This window comes from Manis pentadactyla, chromosome 15 (genome assembly GCF_030020395.1).
Source record: "Manis pentadactyla isolate mManPen7 chromosome 15, mManPen7.hap1, whole genome shotgun sequence".
Classification (NCBI taxonomy): domain Eukaryota; kingdom Metazoa; phylum Chordata; class Mammalia; order Pholidota; family Manidae; genus Manis; species Manis pentadactyla.
The window spans coordinates 51,112,389-51,138,452 of record NC_080033.1 but is presented as its reverse complement, the minus strand read 5'-3'; positions in this window follow the sequence as shown (position 1 = coordinate 51,138,452).

Sequence of the window (26,064 nt, the reverse complement as noted above, 5' to 3'; positions counted from 1 at the left end):
GGCTCTGGGAATACAACAGGGACAAAATTTTTGTAATGAACAAAAAAATCAGATACAATGCCTTCTCACATGGAAGAATCTAATGAGGGAGAGAGACATTAATGAAATAGGCATATGAATAAAAGTATGAAGACAAACTGAGATAAATTATAGCAATGATAGGGCAGTGACTATGACTATATACATGCACAAGGGGGGAAAACTTACAATTGCATTTCGGTGGTAGCAGCTAGGAAGGCTTCTTGAAAAGGGATCCTGGAGCTGGAACTTAAATTATGAGTAGAAATTTATTTAGTGAAAAATTATATGTGTTTGGTGTGTGTGTGTGTGTGTGTGTGTGTGTTTAGAACAGCATATGAAATATGCTCTTTTTGCTTTGTATTCAGAGCAAGACTGATTTTCTTTTTTAATAACAAAGAAGAGTACCTGTTTACTAGGAGGCATCCAAGTTCATGATTAACTTGCATATTGATTTAATGGCATTGCTTTGAGATCAATACTTTTTCAACTCCAGGTATATATGTTTAGCAAAAGGCACTCAAGGTAGCTGTCTATCCCACAAGATACAGTAGTCACTAAATATGCAGAAGCAAAGGGAAATCATTTTTTAAAATACAAAATAAAAACAGAATGAGAAGCACATCTCCTCTCAAGATTTCATTCTGCCTTTTTCAATAACAGACACTCAGAAGGCAATATGCTTCTTAAGAAATAGGAACTTCTGAAAGATGTAAGCATCCCAAATGCCTTTTTACATATGTGGATAGCCTCACATTTAAAAATAATTTGGAAATTCCTTGATCCTTAATAAAAAGATCGAGATTACTACTTGCAGAGTTCAAAGAAAAAAAAATGTGCTTAGAAGTACCCTTATGATCAGTCTTGGTGAAAGACTTTCTTGAAATCAATACACACATTACTTATCAGGCTGAAGACAGATGACATCATTTAAAAGGGAGCATTTGAGACCTTAGCTCATTGCATTGGATGGTTAGATGAACGGCATGTCTTTAGTGTGCTGAAGGCTGGGTAGCTAAGGACCTGGAAAAGTCCCGTTGAGACAGTAGGGCTAACTAAAAACATTTTCATTCATACACATTTCAGACAACATCCTTATGAAGATCATGTATTTCTTAAAATTCCTGAATATTAAATCCTAAGAAATCCATAGTCTAAATGAAGACAGAAGGAATGATTCTAAGTGGAAGCTATTGCTGTATATTTGTATTTGAAGGGAAAATTCATATCTTGAAATGCTTGTCCTCAAAATAGAGCCAATCACATAAATGACATCTGAATAAGACACTTATATTTGGTAAGCATAAATTCACACTGAAATACCATTTCCCTAATAACCACTTTAGTTGTTATTCTTGTTTGCCCTAGAAATACTAATGCTGTGATAATAAGAAAGCATACTTATATTTTCCACTAAATTTAGAATTTTAGTAATTGAAACACAGATGCAGTAGCTTTGACAGGAAATTAATTTGGTGTTAAGTATCCTGCTACTGTTAGATACGCATAGTTACTCAGCATGGACATATTGCTTATACCAATGGTGATGTACACGAAACACAGGCCCACCAAGGAATAAAACTGAAAACCCAAAATAAATGTGTGTTGGAAAACATGGGAGTATTTTTTATTACATAAAATAGTAACTCATAATTACATCTTATAATATTCTAAAAATTTGTTTTTCAATAATTTTGTAACATTAACATTGGTATTAAACATTAACTGAACACTTTTTTTTAAACTAGCATTCCTTTACTGCTTAAAATTTTTCTCTTTCCCACTTTATCTGACAAATCCTTAAATGTTACTTCTCCCCTTATTTAACTTCCTTCCTTCCTCCTTAAAAAAATTCATATTTGGAGTCTATTATAATCTACATGCTATACCATATATTGGAAAGTCAAAAAAAATGTCTAATGAGATGGGTTTTGTATCCTCATACAGATTATAATTGAGTAATAAAACAGGGGTTAATAAGTAATGTCACTGGGATAATTATTTCAAGGAAAATAGTAAAAACAAAATACCAAGAGATGTCATGGCCTGGTCTAATGGGTTGAGAGCTTCAGGAAGGTCTTCTCAGGAAGAACCTGGGGCTGAAATCTCAGAGAGAAACACATGTAGTACCGTTCAATCAGAAGAGGCTCTACAATATCAACCTTTGGCTTAACACAAAATCTTTATTTTTTGTATTTATTAATTTATTTGCTTTAAAAATTTAGGTGTATGTAATTGTGTTTCACTTCGTGTATGTTATACAGTATATAGATGAGCAAGGGGTTCAGCTCCATTTGTTTTCGCAGAGAACCAGGCTGATGGAAGCTCCACCATCTTTTAGCTCCATGCATCTCCGATGGGGACAATGTCATCCCCCAGAGGATATTTGCAATATCAGAACATGTCTTTCATTGTCATAACTGGAGAGAATGGTACTGGAAGCTAATGGGTATAGGCTAGGTTGCTAAACATCCTGCCATGCACAGGATGGACCCCTGCCCCCCGACACTCAGAACTGCCTGGATCAGAATATCCAGTGTCAAGGCTGAGAAATGCTCTTGTAGCTGCACCATTACCACATTCCTGGATCTCGCATGAGGGACAAAGACTGCTTTTCAATGCCTTATCTTGTAAAAATCCACATCACTTCTGTCCATAGCCCAGTTTCCATGAGTTATCGGCCAGTCATCATGTCTCTTCTTAGTCCAAAGAGGATGGGAAGGCTGTGAAGTAGATGGTGTATGTTATAAGCACTGCTGACAGTGTCGTGGTCTAAAGCAAGATCGTGCTTTAAATGTTTCATGCCACTGGAGTCACATCTAAGTTAGGATGTTACCATGGTGGGACAGTGGGGATGAGAATGACGGACATCTGATCAGGGTGCTAGGAGGACAAAAATGAGCCTACCACTGAGTTCAGACTGAATTCTGCTTTCGCACTGAGGTATTTATTCACTGAGAGCCAGAAAAAGGCAATATATTAACATTCCAATGTAATTTTCTCAGATATGTGTGAAAATGGAATTCATTATACTTGAGAATTGAATATTAAGGGTAATTAATGAATTTGGCAGCTCTTTTATTCTCAGCATTAGCTGGAGAAATTCCAAGTACTCACCAAATGAAGCAGGTTTTCTAGCTTCCAAGTCATTTCTACAAGTGGGATAAGTGACTGGGAAACTATCTGCATTTTTTTTTTTAATTCCAGAAGGTCTTTAACTTATAAAGTAAGAGAGTAAAGTAATTTTGGAACATATCCTAATGGAATTAAATTCATCATTTGATTGTCTTCTTTTTCTAGCAGGTATTTCCCCAAAATTAATATCTTCATAATTACAATGAAAGACTGTATTTTAAAACAGTAGAATGCACTTGTGATGAGAATAAATTTCAGAGCTACTGGCCTGGAGTTCTGGCTATGCTGCTTTATAGCCACATGTCTGCTTGTCCTTGGTTTCTTTATTTAAAAAATGACTATCCACTTCAAAGGAGAAATTTTAGATGATTTATTTCATAGTGAATCTTGGTATATCTTTATAGATAGTAACACTGTAGGTTACTGGCATTATTAATATAATTATTGTTATTTGTTTTAATTTCAGGTTAAATTCACCATCCATCTCTTGGAGAATGATGCAGATTATCAAGAATTGCTTCATTTAGTACTTAGATTTGCTGCTGAGAATTTTCGTGTCAAAGGTAAGAGACTTGCATCCTATTTTTCACTTGATTGTTTATTTTATTATCTTTGCGTTATTCAGTATACAGAAAGGAGACCAAAAAAACACCAATAATTTAAATGGTGTGATAATTTGATGAATGTAGTAGATGGTTAACTACTAAAAGGAATTAAAGAAGGCTCTAAGTGGTCCAGAAATAACAAACACATAAAGCAGCAAAGTGAACTAGCAAAGAGCTAAGAGTTTAGAAGGCAGTCCCCTGTCACCATTCAAGACTGAGATGTAATTCTTGTTGAAGAGAGTGTGGCTGCCACAGAAACACACAGACTGTCAATGACAATGAAATGGCCCAAAGGGGATGAGCCAGAGCTCACAGGAGTTTGTAGGAACCCCTCACCAAGTGGCTGAGTAACTTTCTATCATGGTTGCTTACCTTTTTCTTATCAAACTACTGGTTCCTTTGCTAAAAGAAAGCATATTGGACTGCAGAGGGAAACCTGGTCCCCCTGCTCTAGTCTTCTGATTTCTCACTAGTGCTCTGTTCCCACAAAGCCAGCAGACATCTGCTAAAGGAGAAATGTTTACAGGGTCTGGGTTCAGTGTCAGTAAGAGGAAGCTGAAAGCCAGTAACTGATAACTGGCCGTGCCAGCGGTGTGCTGGACCTGGCCACCCAGCTTGGGGCAGCCGACGGTTCTCCGCATGCCGTGACATCACGAGGATGCCTTAGAATTGGCCATAGTGGAGGTATCCACACAGCAAAATCAGCAAAGTGCGGTGCAATGGTTACTGGAGTCCGTTTATCAGTACATCACAGGGCGCAGCCTGCTTTACAGAGAACAACATACTACACAGAACACAGAACCCCATTTCAAAAACCTCACTGACATGTAAATACAATAGTTCATTTTTTAAAAAATGATCAGCTCTGGTGTCTGATAGCATAGTTTCCATTGTCTATCATTCCCTGTCTGCGTGACAAAGCACATAGTCCCTCTAAAGTTTCCTCATCTGCGAAATAGAGAAAATAATAAGGACTGTGTTAGGATTGGTCTGAAAATTGAATGAGATGAACCGGATAAAGAGACAGGCACAAAGTAAGCCCTTTCTAAGTGTGAGTGATGATGAGAATTCACACTGCATAACGTCCCATGGAACTTTGCTCAGTGTTTTAATATTAAAAGTCAGCTAAATGTATCACACATAGATACTGAGAGATAACTAATTACGGTCTTCAAAAAGTTTGCATTACAATTCATTAAAATATGTTTAAAATAGTCTAAAGGGGTTATTAGTCATTTGAAAGCTAATTTTCATAGATTAAGAACTCTTAAAATATTTATATTACTTAAGCCACTAGCTCGGTTTCTGGGAAATTATCATAAGGGTCCATCTAAAACACGGAGAAAAACATTTTATGTCCAAATATTTCTACCACATTATTTATAATGATAGAAAAATCAGAAAGTAGGTGTTTGGTTAATTAAATTATGGGATAGTGGAAAATACTTGGAATATTAAGCAATGCTTGATAATGTTTATAAGTATGGTATTAACATAGGGGAAATGTGAGGAAAATATGATTTTTAAATGCTTGAAGTAATTGCTTCTTGAAACAGTGGTGATGAATGCATCTGACAGAATGAAATAAGATAAATTATTTTCATTGTACACTAATAAAATCTTGCTACCAAATGACTAAATAGTAGGCACTAAGCAAACCCAGAAGCAAAGGTCAAGGAAAAGAAGTCTATATATGGATTTGCGTATTATGTATTTTTTGCCTCCTACCTGCCTTTTTCCTTTTCTTCCTGTTTTTTCTTTCTTATCTCAGGGGCAACAAATTAATGTATTTCTGTCACACAGATTTGTTTCTGTTTGAAGAAATGTCATAGGGAAAACAGGGATAAAGTCGCTTTCTTGAGATTCTTTGCTATGTGTATAACGTTGGTTTTTCAAAGAATAAGAGAAGCACATTGAGGTTAAGAATTTAGTAATTTATCATTCCCATCTTTGAGCTGTGGTCCTTCCTACCCTCCCTTCATTTATTGTTCCTTTCCTTAATATAGCCAGTGACACTGAACTCAGTTCTTATGGAAAGCTCATCCCAGTCTGGATTGTTTTTCCTTTTCATGGAAGTTCTCTTTGGAAGTGTTATTCTCACGTGTTGTCTATTTTAGATCAAGCATCCTCAATTCTTTATACAATCTCTTAGCATGGGATTTCATATCTATTATATATTTTGATAGTTCTTCTTAATTAACACATCAGGTTGCCAGTGTTCATGTTACAACTGGTTAGCAAGCACTGAACTCAGAACTCTGGCAGGGAAGTCTGGACAAGGTTATCTCCCTACACAGTGTTGGCAAGGAGAAACACATTCTAGCTCATGAATGTTCACATCCAACTCCATGCATGTTTCTCCCTGTGACTTCACACTTCCAAGACATGAGATAAGGTCAGGAAAATGGATATAGGTAAGGTATGTTAGAGAAAACTTCTCTTGGACCTTACATGGTATAGATGATATGCTTCCCCAGAACATATTAAGAAACATGCCAATTGATAATGAAAAGAAATAATGGAATGCAATTAATGACCTCTCAAAATGACCCCTGTAAATCTTTATTGTAATTATTTACTTTTACATAATGTACATTGCCATTTTTGAGTCTCTAGAAGATGAGGTTAATGGACCAAAACATATTTTTGTTTATTTCAGTGTTTAACATTCATATCTATTAAGAGTACTGTTTTCTTGTGAATTGAGATCTTTGTCTAGCTCAGTATCCAGAACAAGGAAAACATGTACACTCAGAAACATTGGTTAAATGCAAGATGAATCCATACTGGCTATTTAAGATAGTCACAGTAATAAGGATACATATTTGATTAATTTACCCCAATCTCTTCTTAACCTTCAGTGACTCTTTTCATGACCTTTGCATAATCTCCTCCTTGGCTATTCTTAGAAAATATTTTTGTATACTTTATTTCTTTGTTCATTGTAATTCAGCCATACTGACTTTCCTATTGTTTGATTACACCGTGCACACCCTACTTGATTCTCAGTATCACCTCTGCAGTGAGCCTTCTACCAACCGATATGAATTGCCTTAGCCCTAACTTGTGATTCCTTATCTCACTTTGTAATTTATTTTATTTTAGTATATACCCATAAGTCTTCCTCCCTCACTGGATTAAAATGAGGGCAAATACTTATATATATATGTATATATATATATATATATATATATATATATACACACATATATATATATATAATATATTTTATACAAAATATAAATATTTATTATATCTATTTATAAATATATTTTATATAATATATATATATTGGCACTGACATTTGAGAATGAAGACCTGAGGCCTAGAGCAGCTAAATATTTCCTATACTTAACAGAGATAGAAAGTAACAGACCTAAGTTTATCTATATTGTTAGTGTCTCAAGATGCATCACTGTGACATGTGCTCAGTGCCCCTTAGAATAGTTGAGTTTTACGGTAAAATCACAAGGTTTTTCAAATTAGGAGAATCTTTAAAAATCTGAAGGTGTAAAAACCGAATTCCAAAGTCCTCCACTCACTAGTAATTGGAAGATTTGAAAATCTCTCTCTCTGATTTCCAAGTTGGTCCACACCCCAATCAGGTAGAAATCAAAATCTTATGCCAGGTGATGATAAAATATGACATCCTGGTACACCTAAATTGCATGTGTTAGCCCTGGAAAGAGTGTGTTTGGTTCTGCCTAGGTTTCTCTTCTGATTATTTCAGTTTATTCACAAATATTTCAATCTCATGTGAGTTGCATCAAGGTTGGTCACGTTTTTTTGTTTGTTTCAGGATTCTTATTAATAGTTCACAATTATTAATAGTTTCTGATAATTGTCTCTCTTTTATATTTGTTCCTAGGCAAGCAGACATAAAATATTTATTTATCTATTTTTGTCAAAATATTTTCATCAAACATTTTCTTTCACACATATTCTGAATAATGGTACTTCTATTCATTTATAAAACTGTGAAATCTGCTAAATTGGGCATTTCTGCATGGCAAGAATTATTTGCTGTGATGTACAAATGGGAGAATTCTTCCTCCCTCTCTCCCTCCCTCCTTCCCTTGTTTCCCTTGCTCAAGATGAGTTAAAAAGAGTATGTGTGACCATTATTTCATTATTTAAAATAATTTCATTATTTAAAACATCTCCTATACTTGGGTATTTTGATTAGAAATGTTCTATTCAAATTTTCCAAATGATTTTATTAATGCCTCACTCTGTTCACAGTGGATCAAAACATGTCATAATAAAAAGATGTTTGTCTTGGAAAACCTGAGCCAAGGTTTTATTCCCATTTTGGGGACAAAATACTGAGTTTCCCTTTAATGTGTCCCCATCTAGAATTCTGGCTTACTTGTTCTATTTCCAGTCTACTGTTTGACTTTTCTTCTACTTGCATAACATTAGAATTTATCATAATAAAACACTCTATAACCTATGTCTTGCATACTTTGGAGGAAAAATATACTATAGATAGCTATTAAATAATCGATAAGTATCACCTGTCAAGTATAATTGTAAACATATACCAGCACCATAGTCTTCTGCAAGCAAGTATCAAAATACTATCAGGAAAGCATGAGTTGGCTAAATCAGTGTGATCAGTGAGTGAGAGTTGAAAGAGCAGAAACTGACAAATAATGAATCTATGTGTAAAAAATGAATATCTATGTATTTTATTAACAGTTCTCATGAGGACTTCATTTTTTCTTACATATTTGAACAAATAATGGAACAAGTTTTTATAGAACTGCTTTGCATCAAACAAAAATAAAATGAATGTCTGAAATATTTATTGTGTCTATATAAATTGAATGTTTCCAAATATGATAATTGCTGGCCAAAATTTTAATTCCCTTCTCCTCTAAATCTTCAATTGATGTTTCCATCAGAATGGAAGCCCTTAGAAGTCTGAGGTCCAGTCTTGTCCATTACTGTATCAAATGCACTTACCACAAACACTGATATATTTTAAGTGATCAAAAATGTGGCTAAGTGATTCTTGGTTGTCCTACAGATCATTTCAGACATCACTGTTATGAAGTCCTAAATCACTATTTTTAGTTATTTATTCACCAACTTTGAAATAAATTGCAAATGTATGGTCATGCAAAATTTTTGATATGTTATATATACTGCATTGTGTAAGAATTTGATGCACATGATATATATTCAGTTCAACAATTAAGTGCATCTGTTCTTTCTTTTAAGGGTTCTTGAACACTGTCCACATATTAATTAATTGACAAAAAAAGAAGCTGTTTTATAAGGCAAGCAGGAAAAGGGCAATAAATGAATCATGGAGAAATGTATTCACCTCCCAGTGACAGAATTTATTCAGAAAATTAAGAAGGCCAGAGGATAACATACTTGAATTATTCAGTTATTGTAAATCACTACTGGCTGACTATTAAAATAACGATAATATTTTCATCACCTTTTGAAAATTACAGATCTCTTTAATGTTTGTTGCCTCATTTGGTCCTTACAACAATCCAGAGTTGTTTGGGGGGCACATATTTTTTACTAATTTAAAAATTGCTCAGAGTGGATATTAAATGCTTGCTTATTCAATATGTCCACTTAATGGAAGAAGTGATGTCTTCCTTCACTTAGGCTGTGACCTCTTCCATCCTATACTAAGCTCCTGTTGGTGCAAGAGTCTGATATATCCATGGCATCGTTGATTTTCAGCAACTGGAGTGATTGGAATTATTTCACAAATAAATTCCTCAGTAGTTAGCTTTTTCTTAGCAAGTTAGACCATTTTTAATGTGACTTATGGCTTTATCATAAAACTCTAACCAGCATGGTTGGAAAAGCAACACCGTTGGAACAGGTTAAACTTATGAGGAAAATTGCAATAATTTACATGTGAATATGGATCCAGTTAGTCAATTGCATCTGTCATATCTTGGTACTTCACCAAATGTTTGTTTTGTTTTATGCTATCCATTAAAAGGAATTCTGAATCATTTCAAAGAAAGGAAAATGCATGTCTGTTCACAAAGTACATACTTTAAATCCAAGAAAATTTGTCAAATCAGTGAGGGAGCTTATGGTACTATAGCAACTTTCTGGTCCATCATCATATTTATTGCACAGCCCAAAATATTACATTGATAAAAATAATATATAAGAAACATTCCAATAATAAACCCGTCACTTTAAAAAAATGCAAGTGTTACACATTTTCATGTCTTCTACCAATAACACTATACACTCCTTGCATGGATGCAGTTTTGTATCCTGTTTTCTCTGTACTTAACATGATATAATACACATTTTTCAGTTACTACTGAACCTTCAAACTTCTGATTTTAGTAGCTGAAATGTATTTTTACTTTTAAATGCAGATAGCAAAAAAGCCTAACAACTTAGAGATAATTGCTAGGTTTCTGCACCAAACATCTGAAACGATTATCACAGTTTGTGATCTGACTTCAAACTTTATTCCCCTATTCCTGCAACCCCATTTACTGTTTTAATTATTTTTGTCTTGGTATTCCACTCTGTAACTTTATCTTTTTTTCTGTCCTTTCTCAGTTTTCCAAGTTGAGACCCTAAAACCAAATTAGAGTAAGCTGTACTACAGAAACTTTTTTTGAGGGGAGTTGGGGAAGGAGGAATGAGAGATTCGGATCAGCCATAGCAGTCCATAGAGGCAAAAGAATGCCCCAGCCTGTCTCTCTTCATTATGTCAGAAGTAAGGTGTTTCTTTCTTTCTAAGTAGTTCTGTGCATTTTTCTGATACATAGCAACATTCTTCTGTTATCCTGTCTCACACAGAATCAAATACTTGCTCTTCTTCCCTAAAATGACTCTTGGAACACTATCCCTGATTGTTTCTGAATTGTAAATTTTTTATTTGTTTCTATATACTTTGGAATTTTCAATTAAAATAACTGATATTAGAATAGTTACTTTTACTCTGCTTTATTTTTTAAAAGATAATTCTTTCCTCCATGTTTTAGGTTTCATTACATAAAACCAATCAATTCAGTTAGATCACAAAATGGATGTTTACATGAGGAAAAAAAAGGAAATACAATGGAAACTTCAGATTAAATCCTCGTTCTCAAACTGGCTTACTATGTGTGATCTTACCATGTTGATCTGCTATCACAGGGCTTAGCTTCTTGATAAAATGCCTGTTTAATATTGTTGATAGGAATAAGTGCCTGAAAAATTTAGCACAGTTCTAACACTTATTGAGCATTCCATGTCTTTCTTGTTCAATTTACCCATATTCATTGAACATCAACTGTGTGTCAAGTCAGCATGCCCAAAATAATAAAAAATGAATAAAATGATTAATGCAAAAGGTATGCCCTAGAGAAGCACCCATTTTAGAATTATAAATTATGATTGAGGATTGGGCATGAAATTAATGTATTTTTTGGAATGAATAGGGTCAAGTATTAAAAATAAGAGGGAATAGGGAAAGTATTCCAGATGCAGAGAGCACAAAGGAATGTTTGACAGATATGTGGAGATTTTGTTTTGTTTTGTTTTGTTGTTTTGTCTAAAGTGGCAAGATGATTCTGACAAATATTTGGCCCCACTGTATATACACACGCAGCGCACTTATTGCCAGAAGAGTTTATGTTCATTGTCAGTCCACGTTCTTCAGCTCATCCTCCCTGACCTTGAATAGCAGATAGAGTCAGAGCCCACCGACTCCTTGGCAGAAACAGGTGTTGGTGTCATCATCAAGCAGCTCAGTATGAATATATAGATTAAACTCTGTAACCAAGGAATGATGCCATTTTTCTTGTACCTGGTTTCAGAACACATTTTCTGCCGACTGTATAGTGTAACTAAAATCCAAATTGTCCATCACAACTCTACTCCTTTGAGCTAGGCTTGCCCACTCACGTGCACTGTTCACAGTAGCTAGAAAAAAAAAGCCATTGAAAAAAATCACGTCCACCTTTACAATAGCTTAAGACTTTTGAAGCTGTATTACCATCAGCCATATTCTGCAAATCCCTGCCCCTTGGATTTATGCTGTTTCGAATCCTACTTCTTTCTCCTTAGACTTGTCACCTAATTATGACTTCCTTGGGCCACCACACCCCCCGCCATTCCTTCTCAAAAAACTTTGTGTGACTCTCTGTAGATCCTCTTCTTTGTGAATGCCTGAGATCAAGCCTGTTCAGACTATTGACTTGCAAGGGTTATGCTGATTTATTTCTGACCATGGGTTGCACATGGCTGAATTAGTTCCTAGACACAAACTGTAGCTCTGCATGGAAGTAAAATATTAAGTGGATTGAAGTAGTGTTTATACAAATCTAAACATGTGATAAAATTTCACAGACACACACAAGTACAGTAAAAATGGGTGAAATCTGTGTAAACTGTAATATAGTTAATAATATTGTTCCAGTGTTAATCTGTTGGTTTTGATAATGTACTGTAAAGTTAGGTAAGATATTAGGCTTGGGAGAAGTTTGTAAAGCTTAAGCAAACCTCAGCATGGCCATTAAGAAAAAAGGACTATCATTATATATACACCAGTGGGATTCAAATGCAGCTCCACCATTTAATAGCTATGAAAGCTTGAACAAGCTCTTTATGTTTCTAAATCTGAGTTTCTTACTTCTAAAACTGGAGTAAAAGCTACACCTGCCTCTCAGGAACTTTGTGAGAATTGAATGAAGTAATGAATGCAAAGAATGTGGCATAGACCTTGGGACAGAGCAAGGGCCCAGCTATTTTAGTATAATTGTTTAGTATAATGATGTGAGAAGTAAGAGTTAACTAATATGCTCCCTGCACAATATTTCTTTATGAAATATGTGAATCCACACTCTATCAATTGCATCTCTAGGTTACTTTAAAGAAACCTCTACAGAAATTCTGTGCCCTTTGAAACAGCACATGTGTAGTCAGTGTTTAATATAACACTAAAAATATAATTACAGTTACCACAGAAAGTCATCTGCCTGTTTACAAATAAAGATAGCATCTCAGTGTCTCCAAAAGTTCTGATTGGACTCTGCCCATTTTTCTACTCTGCATTTCTGTTATAATTTCATCCTAACACCCAGGGCTGATTTTAATCTGATTTCCTGAGAATGAGGAGGGTAAATTTTAAAGCAAAGGGATCTACTTCACAAAAAGCCTACTAGGTTTTGGCATTCCATTACTTAAAACAAAAAGTGACTTTATTCTGTAATAGCCATGTGAAATGCTACAAAGGTCATATGATAAACTGTATTGTATATCATATATTTCACAGTGAATAGGTAGTTGTCATGCTATTTCTGTTTATAAACCTCATCCTGTCTCCTGACAATGTTGGACGAAAACCAATTCAGATCTCCACAGAAACATGGCAATAGTTGCTAAAACAATTTCCTAGATGATTCTGTTAAAAGTGGGTGTTAGACACACGAACCTATGGGAACCTAGTTTAATATGCCACTTATAATAACACAGACATTGTAATCAAGACAATTTGGCACTGACACAACAACAGACCCATAGATCAATGGAACAGAATAGAGAGCCGAAATATAAACCCAATCATATATGGTCAATTAACGTATGATAAAGGATCCATGGATATACAATGGGGAAATGACAGCCTCTTCAGCAACTGGTGTTGGCAAAACTGGATAGCCACATGTACAAGAATGAAACTGGATTGTTTTCTAACTCCAGACCCAAAAGTAAACTTGAAATGGATCAAAGACTTGAATGTAAATCATGAAACCATAAAACTCTTAGAAGAAAATATAGGTAAAAATCTCTTGACTATACACATGAGCAACTTTTTCCTGAACACATCTCCTTGGTCAAGGGAAACAAAATAAAAAATGAAAAAAGAGACTACATCAAATTAAAAAGCTTCTGTTTAGCAAGGGGCACCATCTGTAGAACAAAAAGGCATCCTACAATATGGGAGAATACATTCATAAACGACATATCTGATAAGGGATTAACATCCAAAATATATAACGAAATCATACAACTCAACTCCCAAAAATCAAATAAACCAATTAAAAATGGGTGGAGGATCTGAACAGGCACTTCTCCAAAGAAGAAATACAAACGGCCAACAGCACATGAGAAGATACTTCACATCGCTAATTATCAGGGAAATACAAATTAAAATCACAATGAGATATCACCTCACACCAGTTAGGATGGCCAACATCCAAAAGACTAGGAAAAACAAATGCTGGTGAGGATGCAGAGAAAGGGGAACCCTCCTACACCGCTGGTGGGAATGTAAATTAGTTCAACCTTTGTAGAAAGCAGTAAATGAGGATCCTCAAAAAAACTAAAAATAAAAATACCACTTGACCCAGGAATTCCACTCCTAGGAATTCACCCAAAGAAAACAATATTACAGATTCAACAAAACATATGCACCTCTATGTTTATTGCAACACTATTTACAATAGCCAAGATATGGAAGCAGCCTAAGTGTCCATCAGTAGATGAATGGAAAAAGAAGAGGTGGTACATATACACAATGGAATATTATTCAGCCATAAGAAGAAAACAAATCCTACCATTTGCAACAACATGGATGGAGCTAGAGGGTATTATGCTCAGTGAAATAAGCCAGGTGGAGAAAGACAAGTACCAAATGATGTCACTCATTTGTGGAGTATAACAACAAAGAAAAACTGAAGGAGCAAAACAGCAGCAGACTCACAAACTCCAAGAAGGGCCTAGTGGTTACCAAAGGGAAGGGTCAATGGGAAGGTTGTTGGGGAGGGAGAAGGGGATTAGGGACATTATGATTAGCACATATAATGTAGGGAAGTCATGGGGAAGGCAGTATAGCACAGAAAAGACAAGTAGTGACTCCATAGTATCCTACTATGCTGATGGACAGTGAGTGCAATGGGGTGTGAGGGGCACTTGATAATATGGGTGAATATAGTAACCACAATGTTTCTCATGTGAAACCTTCATAAGATTGTATATAAATGATACATTAATAAAAAATTATAAAAATAATACATTGGAGTACTATTAAAAATATCTAGAATAAAAAAGTCAGGGAAAATATAAATTTTCAAAACTTAGAAAGGGATAATATCTAATGCCCCAGAATTTAAGAATTTCAAAGATATCACTTGGAAACACATGATCTCTCAGATTTCAAAATCTGGAAGAAATACATGGTACTTTAACTTTGTTGAAGAGAAATTATCCAAAGTATATCCTAAAATTCATCTGGATCATGTTAAATATTGAAAATGAGAGACTGTTCTTTTTAAAAAGAGAATTGACAGTGGGAAGCAATTATCATCTGATATTTCCCTAGAAATTTTAGCCAATGGAAGAGATCATAAGTAAGAAATACAAGAAATATGAGAATCTACCATTAAGAAGGTACATTATATATAGATAGATTGAAAAAAGGAAAATACTGAAAAGAGAAAAACCATCATGTGCCTAGCTGCAATTTATTAAATGTTTTCTTTTTATTTTCCTTATAATTTTGTATATTTTCAAAATTTCAGAACATAAGCCTTCATTGTTCTTCCAATCCACAATTTTAAAGTTCTTTATGAAAATAAAACTAATAATAATAAAGATTAATCAATGTACATCTTTTGACAAAGATTGAGTCTTAAGTATTATATACTTAAAATGGCTTTTTCAGGACACAATGAATTGTTTACTGTCTTCTAGACCAATTCTTTGAATTCATGTGAATTTCTTTGCAACCCACAGCAAACTAAATGACTCATCTAAACAAAAATCTACTGAAATAACTTGGAGGGTCCAATTATTTTTTTAAAGTAAGTTTGAGCACTAAATTCTGATTCATTTAGGACCAAGTTATTTAATTTACTCGCTGAATTATTGAAGAAACAATTTCCTTTGGCCTGTCAGTGTTTAAATATGTAATTGTCAACAAAACATAGTGGTATACATCACAGAATTGAACCATATGCCTCAAAATTTCAAGTTTAAATATTTCCAAGGGGCCTAGAAATTTCTAACCCATCTTTCACATTCAGTTAGTCATCAAGGCTCACTGAATATATTTCATTCCTCCTGGGGCTTTCTGATGTTCCCTCACCTGCTCCCATCTACACAGATGTGATTACCTCTTAACTGCTGATTTGCCCCAGACCTCACCGACCTCACCCATCTGAATCCATGCTCCTCGCAGTTAATAGTATTTCTTTTCAAGCACAGATCTGACCACACCATCACCCGGCTTCTGACTAAACGCCATAGCTTTAAATAAAATGCAATATCTACTTACAGGTCTATTTGCTACCACCCAATTTTTAATTAAAAAATGTAATGTTATGGGGTTATACACAAAGCAAGAGTCAGCCTTCCCTTCCTTTCCTCTTCGTTGACAGATAATTAGGTAGGTAGGTAAATAGATAGATATAATATAAAAGTATGTTTTTAAATTAAATTCCCTTTCCTGCTCCATGATTTTTGATATGTGGAATTTTATATCTGGCAAAAATTTCTGGAGATGTCTAGTAACTGGGGGACAAATGGAAGCATTTTTTAAGTAAAGAACTAGAATACCAGGTGAGACTGTTTTGCATTGGAAAACACAGATAGACTTGGATCTTTGACAGTTTTGAGTGTTTGTGTGTGTGTGTGTGTCTACACATATACAAACAACCTGCTTTTACTTACTATCCATATGTATTTTCCAGCTACAATTCTGTAATTTTGAACATAGCACCCTTATTTTAGAACACCAGTTTTCAAACTTGCATCTGCATTTGGGTATCCTAGAGAATTTTCAAAGCTACCGATGCCTGAATTCCCCCTCCAAAGAGCTTTATTTAATAGTTTTGGGTTGCAGTTTTGATGTTAGTAATTTTAGACTCTCTCTAGGTGATACCACTGTTTAATTAAAGTGTTAAAAACCACTATTTTAGGGTCTTTTTTAAATACTTGAAAATAATGTATAACATTACTGTAGCTATCTACATTGGTCTAAACTTCCTTATGCATTCATTTAAGAATAAAAATCATGACCAAGATGCCTCTAAATTCCACAGTCAACTATGGTAGATTGTATACAGCAGAATTTGCTACCCACAGGCTCTCTGCAGTCTATTTAAGAAACCAGAAGATTATATGGATTGGAAGGAAACACTTTGGTGTCCTATAGGCTGGAAAGACTAACTGAGGAAACATAAAATACCAAACAGAGTAAATGTACAATAAATGTCAGTTCCTATCTAATCTTCAATAGTAGTGAATTCATCAAAAAGTGTGCACAGTTAAATATGTACAGCTTTTTATATATAGGTTATACTTCAGTAGAGCTGTTTAAAAAAATTAAATAGCATGTGCAATACATCTCCACTAGAAAGTGTCCTTTTAGGTTTCAGAGAAGGATTTCCCTAAAATAGGGCCCAGCAAACTAGAGCCCAGGGACCAAATGTGACATATCACTTGTTTTGGTATAATCTGTGAGCTAAGAATGGTTTTTATATTTTTTAGAAATGGTTTTTATATTTGAAAAAAACATATGAAGTTCCCATTCCAGTGCTCATAAATTAACCTTTTATTGGAACAAAGCCATGCCCGTTTGTTTTCACATGGTCTGTGTCTTCTGAAGTACTGCAATGGCAGTGTTTAGTTGAGTGTAGTAGTGTGACAAAGTCCACATGACCCTCAAAGCCTAAAATATTTACAGTATGGTCCACTTATAGATAGCTGTGGCAACCTCTCATCCAACATCAGTTGGGAAATAACTGGTTTATACCCTAGAAATCAGTATCTGGAACATTTATCCCATCCTGCCCTCATTGTGCCAAGAAGAAATCAAGCAATTAGAGGTTCGCAAATGCCACTCTCCATTTGTGTGAAATAAAGTTGACGAGCTAAAAAGGAAATTTCAAAGAGGGGGAAAAATCAGCATAGCCTGTCTTTCAAAACAAAAGGAAACAAAACAAAACAAAGAAATATGAAACCTTCGAGCAATTAACATCCCTATTCAGATATAAGCAGCAGAGTCAGGGTATTGAGTTTCTGCTAGCAAACATATTGTTCTTTGGCAGTAGACAGAAAAACTATGTGGAAAAACAAACTAGAGTATGAAATAGCTGAAACAGCAGTTACAGTTAATCACACTAATAAAGAAAACACCTTTCTTTAAAAAAAATTGGTAACACTGGTCACACATGGGTACCACTTTACTGTTCAGAAACGTAATGGATTATCTAAATTAAATCTAGATGTCAAAAACTATTTTGCCTTTTCCTTTCAGATAAATCCATTAGTTAGAGACATTAATGAAATACATAATTAAAGTTTCTAATTCTGAGGCTATACCCCAATCAAGCTGATTCCAATTGTCCTTGAGTGACACTAAGTCATCTCTCTTTTACTGATACTGTAGATTCATGTGCTCAACAGAGTTTGAATAATTGTAATCAAGTGGATGGCACATGCCAAATTACTAGAAGACATAGGATTAAATCTTAAATCTACCACTCCCTAGCTTTTCAGCTCTAATTTCTCCATTTTATTTATAGCTTTGCAAAGCAGAGCTATTTTCTATTGTGGAAATTAAGTAAAAATGTGAAAGCAAAGCAAATATATATGACATATATTTTATAAATGTTTTATGTTATTTGTATTACTATATAATATCTATATTATATTACATATGTTTGTACATATTACATATATATATAAATACATATGTATATATATATATTATATATATTATATGAAAAGGTTGTGTAAAGAGTTATAAATGCCAAGTGCCATTAAAAAATATTTCCTACCTATGTATTTGTGGGTGTCAGTGGTGACAGATAGGAAGTGATGGGGCCATATATCCTGGGGAACCTAACCTTTCCAGACTAAGTCAGGAGTTCTTTTGTTTGTACTTCTGTCTTATGGTTGTATTTGACTAATAGGAAGTCCCAGGAAGAGACTTAAGAGAGGAAGAGAGAGAGGTCTGGATATTTGTGACATTTAAATTTTTCATGGGTAGGCTATGGGGCCCCGCTGTTTGGTCCAACATTAGTAGTCTAGATATTATTGTGAAGGGATTTTGTAGATATGATAAACATCTACATCAGTTAACTTAAGTAAAGGAGATTTATGTCCATAATGTGAATGGGCCTCATCCAATCAGCTGAAGACCTTAAGAGGAAAAACTGAGTTTTGTTTTGTTTTGTTTTTTTCAAGTCTTTTTAATGCTGGCTTAGTGGAAGGCAGCTGGATTCTCCTATCACATCTGTGATTTTTTTTGAAATGTAGTTGATATACAATTTTATATGAGTTTGAAATATACAGTGTAGTGGGTCCCCAGTTACCCACATGAAATCCTCACCCCAACAAGTGCAGTTACCATCTGTCAACATAGGAAGATATTACAGAATCATTAGGTATATTCTCTATGCTGTACTACCATCCCTGTGACCAATTTATATTATGATTAAGAATTTTTATGCCCCTTTATCCCCCTTAACTTCCTCACTCACCCATCCCAACCCCTCCCCCATGATAACCTGCAGTCATTTCTCAGTGTCTATGAGTCTACTACTATTTTATTCATTCTGTTTTGTTTTGTTTTTAGATTCGACAAGTAAATGAAATCATATGGTATTTATCTTTCTCTTTCTGGCTAATTTCACTGAGCATAATACCCTCTAGATCCATCCATGTTGTCACAAATAGCAGAATTTCTTTCTTTTTCTGGTGAAATAATATTCCATTGGGTATATGTATCACATCTTTTTAATCAGTTCATATGTTTATGGATGTTTTGGTTGCTTCCATATCTTGGCTATTGTAAATAATGCAGCAATAAACATAGGGGTGCATATATCTTTTGAATTGGGGATTTTGTTTTCTCCAGGTAAATTCTCAGAACTGGAATTACTGGATCTTGTGGTATTTCTATTTTTATTTTTTTTGAGGAACCTCCATACTACTTTCCACAGTATTTGTACCAATTTACTTTCACAACAACAGTTGGAGGGTTCCTTTCTCCACATCCTCACCAACACTTATTATATCTTGTCTTTTATATAGTGGTCATTCTAACCGATGTGAGGTGATACCTCATTTTGATTTTGATTTGCATTTCCCTGATGATTAGGGATGTGGAGCATCTTTTCATGTGCCTGTTGGTCATCTGTATTTCTTCTTTGGAAAAATGTCTGTTCAGATCCTCCATACCATTTTTTAATTGAGTTATTTGTTTTTCGGATGTTGAGGTGTATGAGTTCTTTATATATTTTGGATGTTAACCCCTTATCAGGTTAACCATTTATGAATATATTCTCCCATACTGTAGGCTGCCTTTTTGTTCTTTTGCTGTACAGAAGCTTTTTAGTTTGATGTAGTCACACTTGTTCATTTTAATTTTGTTACTATTGCTCAAGGAGCTGTGTCCAGGAAAAAACTGCTCATGCTTATGTTCAAGAGATTTTTGCCTATGTTTTCTTCTAAGAGCTTCATGGTTTCATGTCTTACATTTAGGTCTTTGATCCACATTGAGTTTACTTTTGTGTTTGGAGTTAGACAGTAATCCAGTCTCATTCTCTTACATGTAGATGTCCAGTTTTCCCAAAACCAGTTATTGAAGAAACTTTCTTTTATTCATTGTATATTCATGGTTCCTTTATCATATATTAGTTGACCATATATGTGTGGGTTCATATCTGGGCTCTCTATTCTGTTCCACTGATCTATGGGTCTATTCTTGTGCCAATAGAAAAATGTTTTGATTGCTGTAGCTTTGCAGTAAAGCTTGAAATCAGAGAGAAGAACATCCCAAACTTTGTTCTTCTTTCTCAGGATTGCTTCAACTATTTGGGGTCTTTTTTTATTCCATATTAATTTTAGAATTGTTTGCTCTAGTTCACTGAAAATGCCATTGGTATTTTGATAGGGATTACATTTAATCTGTAAATTGCTTTGGGCAGAATGGCCATTTTGATAATATTAATTCTTCCTTTCCATGAGCATGAGATAGATTTCCATTGATTTGTGTATTGTTTAATTTCTCTCATTTGTGTAATAGTTTTCAGAGTATGTGTCTTTCACCTCCCTGGTTATGTTTATTCCTAGGTATTTTATTCTTTTGATGCAATTTTAAATTAAATTGCTTTCCTGATTTCTCTTTCTGCTAGTTCATTGCTAGTATATAGGAATGCAAAAGATTTGTGTGTATTAATTTTGTAACCTGCAGCTTTGCTGAATACAGTTATTAGTTCTAATAAAATTGAGGGTTTTTGGAGAAGAAGGATATCTGCCTCAAGACTAAGGTAGAAATTGTGCCTGAGATTCCTGTCTGCCAGCCTGTTCTGCCCACTTTGGACTTTCCAGGCCTCACAGTTGCAAGCTATATTCTTAAAATAAATCTCCCAATAGGTTAGATAGATATATAGGTAGGTAGATAGGTAGATAGATGATAGATAGATAGATAGATAGATAGATAGATAGATAGATAGATAGATAGGTAGATAGATAGATAGATGATAGATAGGTAGATAGGTAGATGGTAGATAGATATATAGGCAGGTAGATAAGTAAATAGGTAGATGAATGGGTAGATCCCACTGGCTCCATCTTTCTGGAGAATCTTGGCTGATACAGTATTAGCTCCAGTAGCTCTGGCTGTCTTGCAGGATTAATGCATGCACTGGCATTGTTCCACTCTTCTCTGAGCTCCATTTCTGTGGCCCTGCCCACCCTCCCCTCTCTCTGTGCCATTTCAGTTACTGCTTCCTCTCCTTGCCCTTTCAGCACTTTTTGATAGTAACAGAGCCTACTTTTTACAAGTCCAGGGATATCACACTACATTTTTTGGTTTCCGCACATCTTAGACACACCTTTGTAAACAATGTCTTCATTTGCCTAACCTCAAATTATCCTTATTTAAGCATCCTAAGTATTTCTGGCATGGACCCTGACTGACAGAACACTAACAGAATTGTCAGAATAAAATAAAAAAGTATCTGAAAATGCTGAGAACAATGCCTGCCCTGTATTTAAAGTCTTCAATAAAATGTTAGCCATCATCAACCTGATTCCTTCAGTTTAATCTTCATTGCAGTGACTTCTAAACACTCCGTTTCTGCACTGATAATTATTTCTGAATATATTAAAAATCTCTCCTCAGACTCACCCTGCTGAGTCTCTCCAGGGGACTCCAACATCTTGACGGTGACTCAAAGGCTACAGCAGCCTCAAGGTCAAAGATCTTGCCTCCCCAAAGTCCAGGGTCACTTCACCTGTTCAAACACAGCGAGTTGCCTCCAGGCCATGTGGAAAAGAAACATTTTTCCAGAAGCAAAAACAGAGAAAACATATTCTAATTTACTGGGGTAGGAATGGAGGTAGTGTGCAATGATCCACTTCATTTCATTCAACAAACAAAGTGAGTTACACTCTCTGGGGGAAGAAGATCAAATAGTATTTTTAATTTGCCTCCTGCCCCACCACTGGACAGAGTTTTTTTTTGCATCACCATTACTCCCTGCAGAGTCCTCTACCACTACCCCTGCCACAACAACAAGGTCCTCAGTTTAACTGCTTGCACTGTGCTCCATCCATCCCTGAGTATCACGATTGTTTCAGCGTAGAGTAAGCCCTGGATAAAGCCTTGGAAAATTAAAGGGCAAATAAATGGATGGACCCACAGGTGAGCCAAGGAATGCAAACCCATATTGCTCTTGTTATTGCTGTTATTGTTCTTATTATTAACTTTAGGCTTTTTCTCTCAGAAGCTTTTCATGAATACCATTTTTCCAAAAGCCTTTGTTTCATCTCAGTCACTTTCCCAATCCAACCCAAATCCCCCAACTCACATCTCTCTCTGGCCAGGGTCCTCAAGATTCAACCAATGGTCTCTGTAATTCCTCATGTTCATGTCTTTGTCCTTGATCTTCTTTAGCATTAAACTACATCTTTCAAAACCTGGGTCAAATCAATTGTGCGTGAGCCTTTACCACATTCTCTCATCACAATTCATCTCCCTAAATGTTCTTATCCTATTTTTTGTAGTTACTATTATAGAGAGGGGTTATAATCTAATGATGACTAGATTTGAGTGATGCCTCAATCAACTGTGTAACTTAAACTTTGGATAGTACTTTATCTTCTCTGAAACTTTGTTTCTGTGTCCACGTGTAGTTGATTACAGTCTAGTTATTTTGCCTCTGGTTTATTAGGGCCATATGTAAATAGGTATGTGAAAGCAACTAGTACAACTTTGGCACATAAAGAAGGAACATTTATTACACATACACATCTTGAAATCAAAGGATTCTAGAAGTGTCAATCTGTCATTACTTAAATTTTCAGTAAGTCTGCTTTTTATTTAAAGTATTTTACATTTTAAATAATTGATCATTTACATTGATAATTCTTTATATAAACATGTTTTTTTTAAAAACAACAATATAGTGATTTTGCTGGCAGCCTTGCATTTTAAAAGCACTCACCTCTTTGAAATGCAACCACCATCTATCTGCTTGCTATTCACATTTCATTCCTACTTGCAGCTTGACCTCTTTGAAACTGGCACATCCATTTTTATCTTCAGATTTATTCATTTTATGAGGTCACTGGGTGCATTAGCAATGTGTCTGACCAGTGGGAAGTGCTCCCAACCAAGATAGGCCAAACCAGGAAAAGTGGTTCTGCATCTTCAAGCCTGATAGTGGGAAAAAGACAGGGAGAGGAGGGCAGACAAGAGGATAGGAAAAGAAGAGTCAGGAAGTAGGCCCTCAGCCAAGTCCTCAAAGAAGTTGGAAATTAGACCAATTTGTCTGGAAGCTGATCAAGTTGCAAAACCTTTAACTCTGAACACATTCAGGGCAGAGTTTGATGCAAATAACAAATTATTTTGCAAGCAAAGGCAACAGCTGATGAATGGTTTTCTGTTGTGATTTTCCAGCCATTTTAATTAATGTAAAATACAATGACTGAAGTTTCAACTGTGTTTCTTTTTCTCTTTCTTATTTTCTTAATTTTGCTCAATTTCTTCTTTATTTAGAATCTAGGGAATAAGAACATCAGAAATTAACCTCTCTTTCAATCTTTCAACTTATTATCTTAGAATATTTCAATATTCTCAACAATAATGTCTTGCTTTTGCAATTTTGGCAACAAGATGTAGGAAGAGGTGCTATTCTAAGGAAAAACAAATGACATCTGTCTGAAAATAAATATATTATTCTCATTTTTCTATCTGCAACAAGCTAATAATAGTGATTTGGCAATTGTTTGGTTTTATTTTGGCCTAGAATATTCTGAAATCCTGCCTACATTAATCAAATCAATCAAGTGATTTCTATAACCTAGATGTTTCTTTTGGAAACTTATTTATTCCTGAAATTGTCAGAGTTGTTTTGTTTTTGCATTTCAGGTCATCATTGACATATTATGGGCACCAGCAGGAATCTTCTTAGAAAAGCATCTATGTTAAATCCAAATGTTAAAAAAAGAAAAAGAAAAGATCTTGATATAATAGCAATCAGAGACACATTAAATGAAATGGGATGGGAACCGTGAGATGCATATCTTTTGAAAATGATTGAAATTCCGTTTATTTCTCTGTGAGAAGAGAATCCTAACCAAGAAATTCTTCATGATTCTACAAAGTTGTTTAGCAATAGAGCAAATTTAGAACTTTCAACTTGTAGCTTAATGTTCTCTCAGGATGTCTTTAAAATCCCTAGATCAAACTCATGACACTTACCTAGAGCACATGTTCAACATATGCTTAAGTATCTTGGGGCCCTTCTTAGTTTTACTGAATCAAAATCATGTAGCGTAGGGCCCATGGTTTTACATTTTATTAACTTCCCATATTATTTTTAATATGAGTTAAAAATTAAGAAGTCTTGCTCTTTTTAATCCAACAAAGTCTTCAGCAACTATTTGTTTTGTAGGCATTGCCCTGAACTTATTTCATTCTTTTGCTCATTTATTTCACAATTTTTTAATGCTTATTGTGTATTGAGTAATGTACCAGATGCTGGTCCTACAATGCTAAGCAAAACATTCAAGGTCTCCTGCCTCATGGATCATAAAGTAAAGTGAACATTAATGAAGCTACTCAAATAATTTGACAGACAACCAATATGGTCCTTTGCAATATTTCTTCTCTGATAAAGGAACAGTTAAGAATAGTGTGCTAAAACGAAGCATTTCCTTGATGATGAGCTCCTTTCCCTATATTTCTCCAAAGATAATTTGCAACCTTTTACATGGTGGCTTTGCATTTATAGTAATTCCTATTGATTTATCCCCTGTTTTCTTCCTTTTTTTTTTCTTTACAGTCACCAAGAATTTCTGTCTCTTGGTAGCAGTAGCACTACATGAGTTACCATGGTAACAATGCATTTTGGGGGATAATAAAAGTAAATATGCATGTACTATGTCAGCATACCAGTTGCTAATTCCTGGTGGAGGTCTGAAATTGTATGCAGCAGGCTTTTGCTTTGAAAATGGTCCAGATCTTTGTTTCTGAATATATTTTGTTAATTGAATAGTTGTGGCTTATTAATAAGAGTCAAAAAAGACACTTTTTAACAGCCATTTAAGAGGGGACAGAGAAGTAATAAAAATTTATCCTTTAAATACAACATGGCTTAATGAATCTGGTATCAGGGACTAAATTCAGCATGGTAAAAAGATCAAAATGGCATACAGTTTTAAATCATGTACTCAAAAGAGGCTTTTCCTTGATCTCTTAAATTCAGGGACCAAAGAAAAAAAAAACATGATGTATATTTATTAAATAATAACACCCTGTGTCAGAAAAATAAAGTTAGAGAATATGAGAGCAGAAAGGATCCTGGGAAACTATCCAGGCCCAAGTAATGCAGGGAATTGGGAGCAAGGCCCTAGATTGTGATGATTCCTTCTCACTCAAAGTCCATCATTTCCTCCATGAAACTTGGAATGTTACCTTTTAGCAAATAGGGCATAATAATCAGGGTTTTATTCCCTATCTGTTCCTGACCCAGCAGCCATGGCCATCACCTCATCACCTGGGTTACCGCTCATATTTCAACATGCACCAAAATCTTCCCCCAGACTTCTTTCTTGACCTCCTGGATCTATCTGCACACTTCCAGCATAAAATGTCAAGTTCTCAAGTCATAGCCAAAGCTGTTTGTTTGGGCTTTTGAGGCTTTTCCGGCAGTGGATCCAGCTTTGCTCTGCAGGATAATCTCCCACTATTTCTCCATACAGTCTCTTTGGTCCACAGCTACCAAATTATTCGATGCCACATAAACACTGCAAGTCCTTTTTCATGTCGCTGTAGTTTTGCTTGATCAGTCCATTTTTTTGA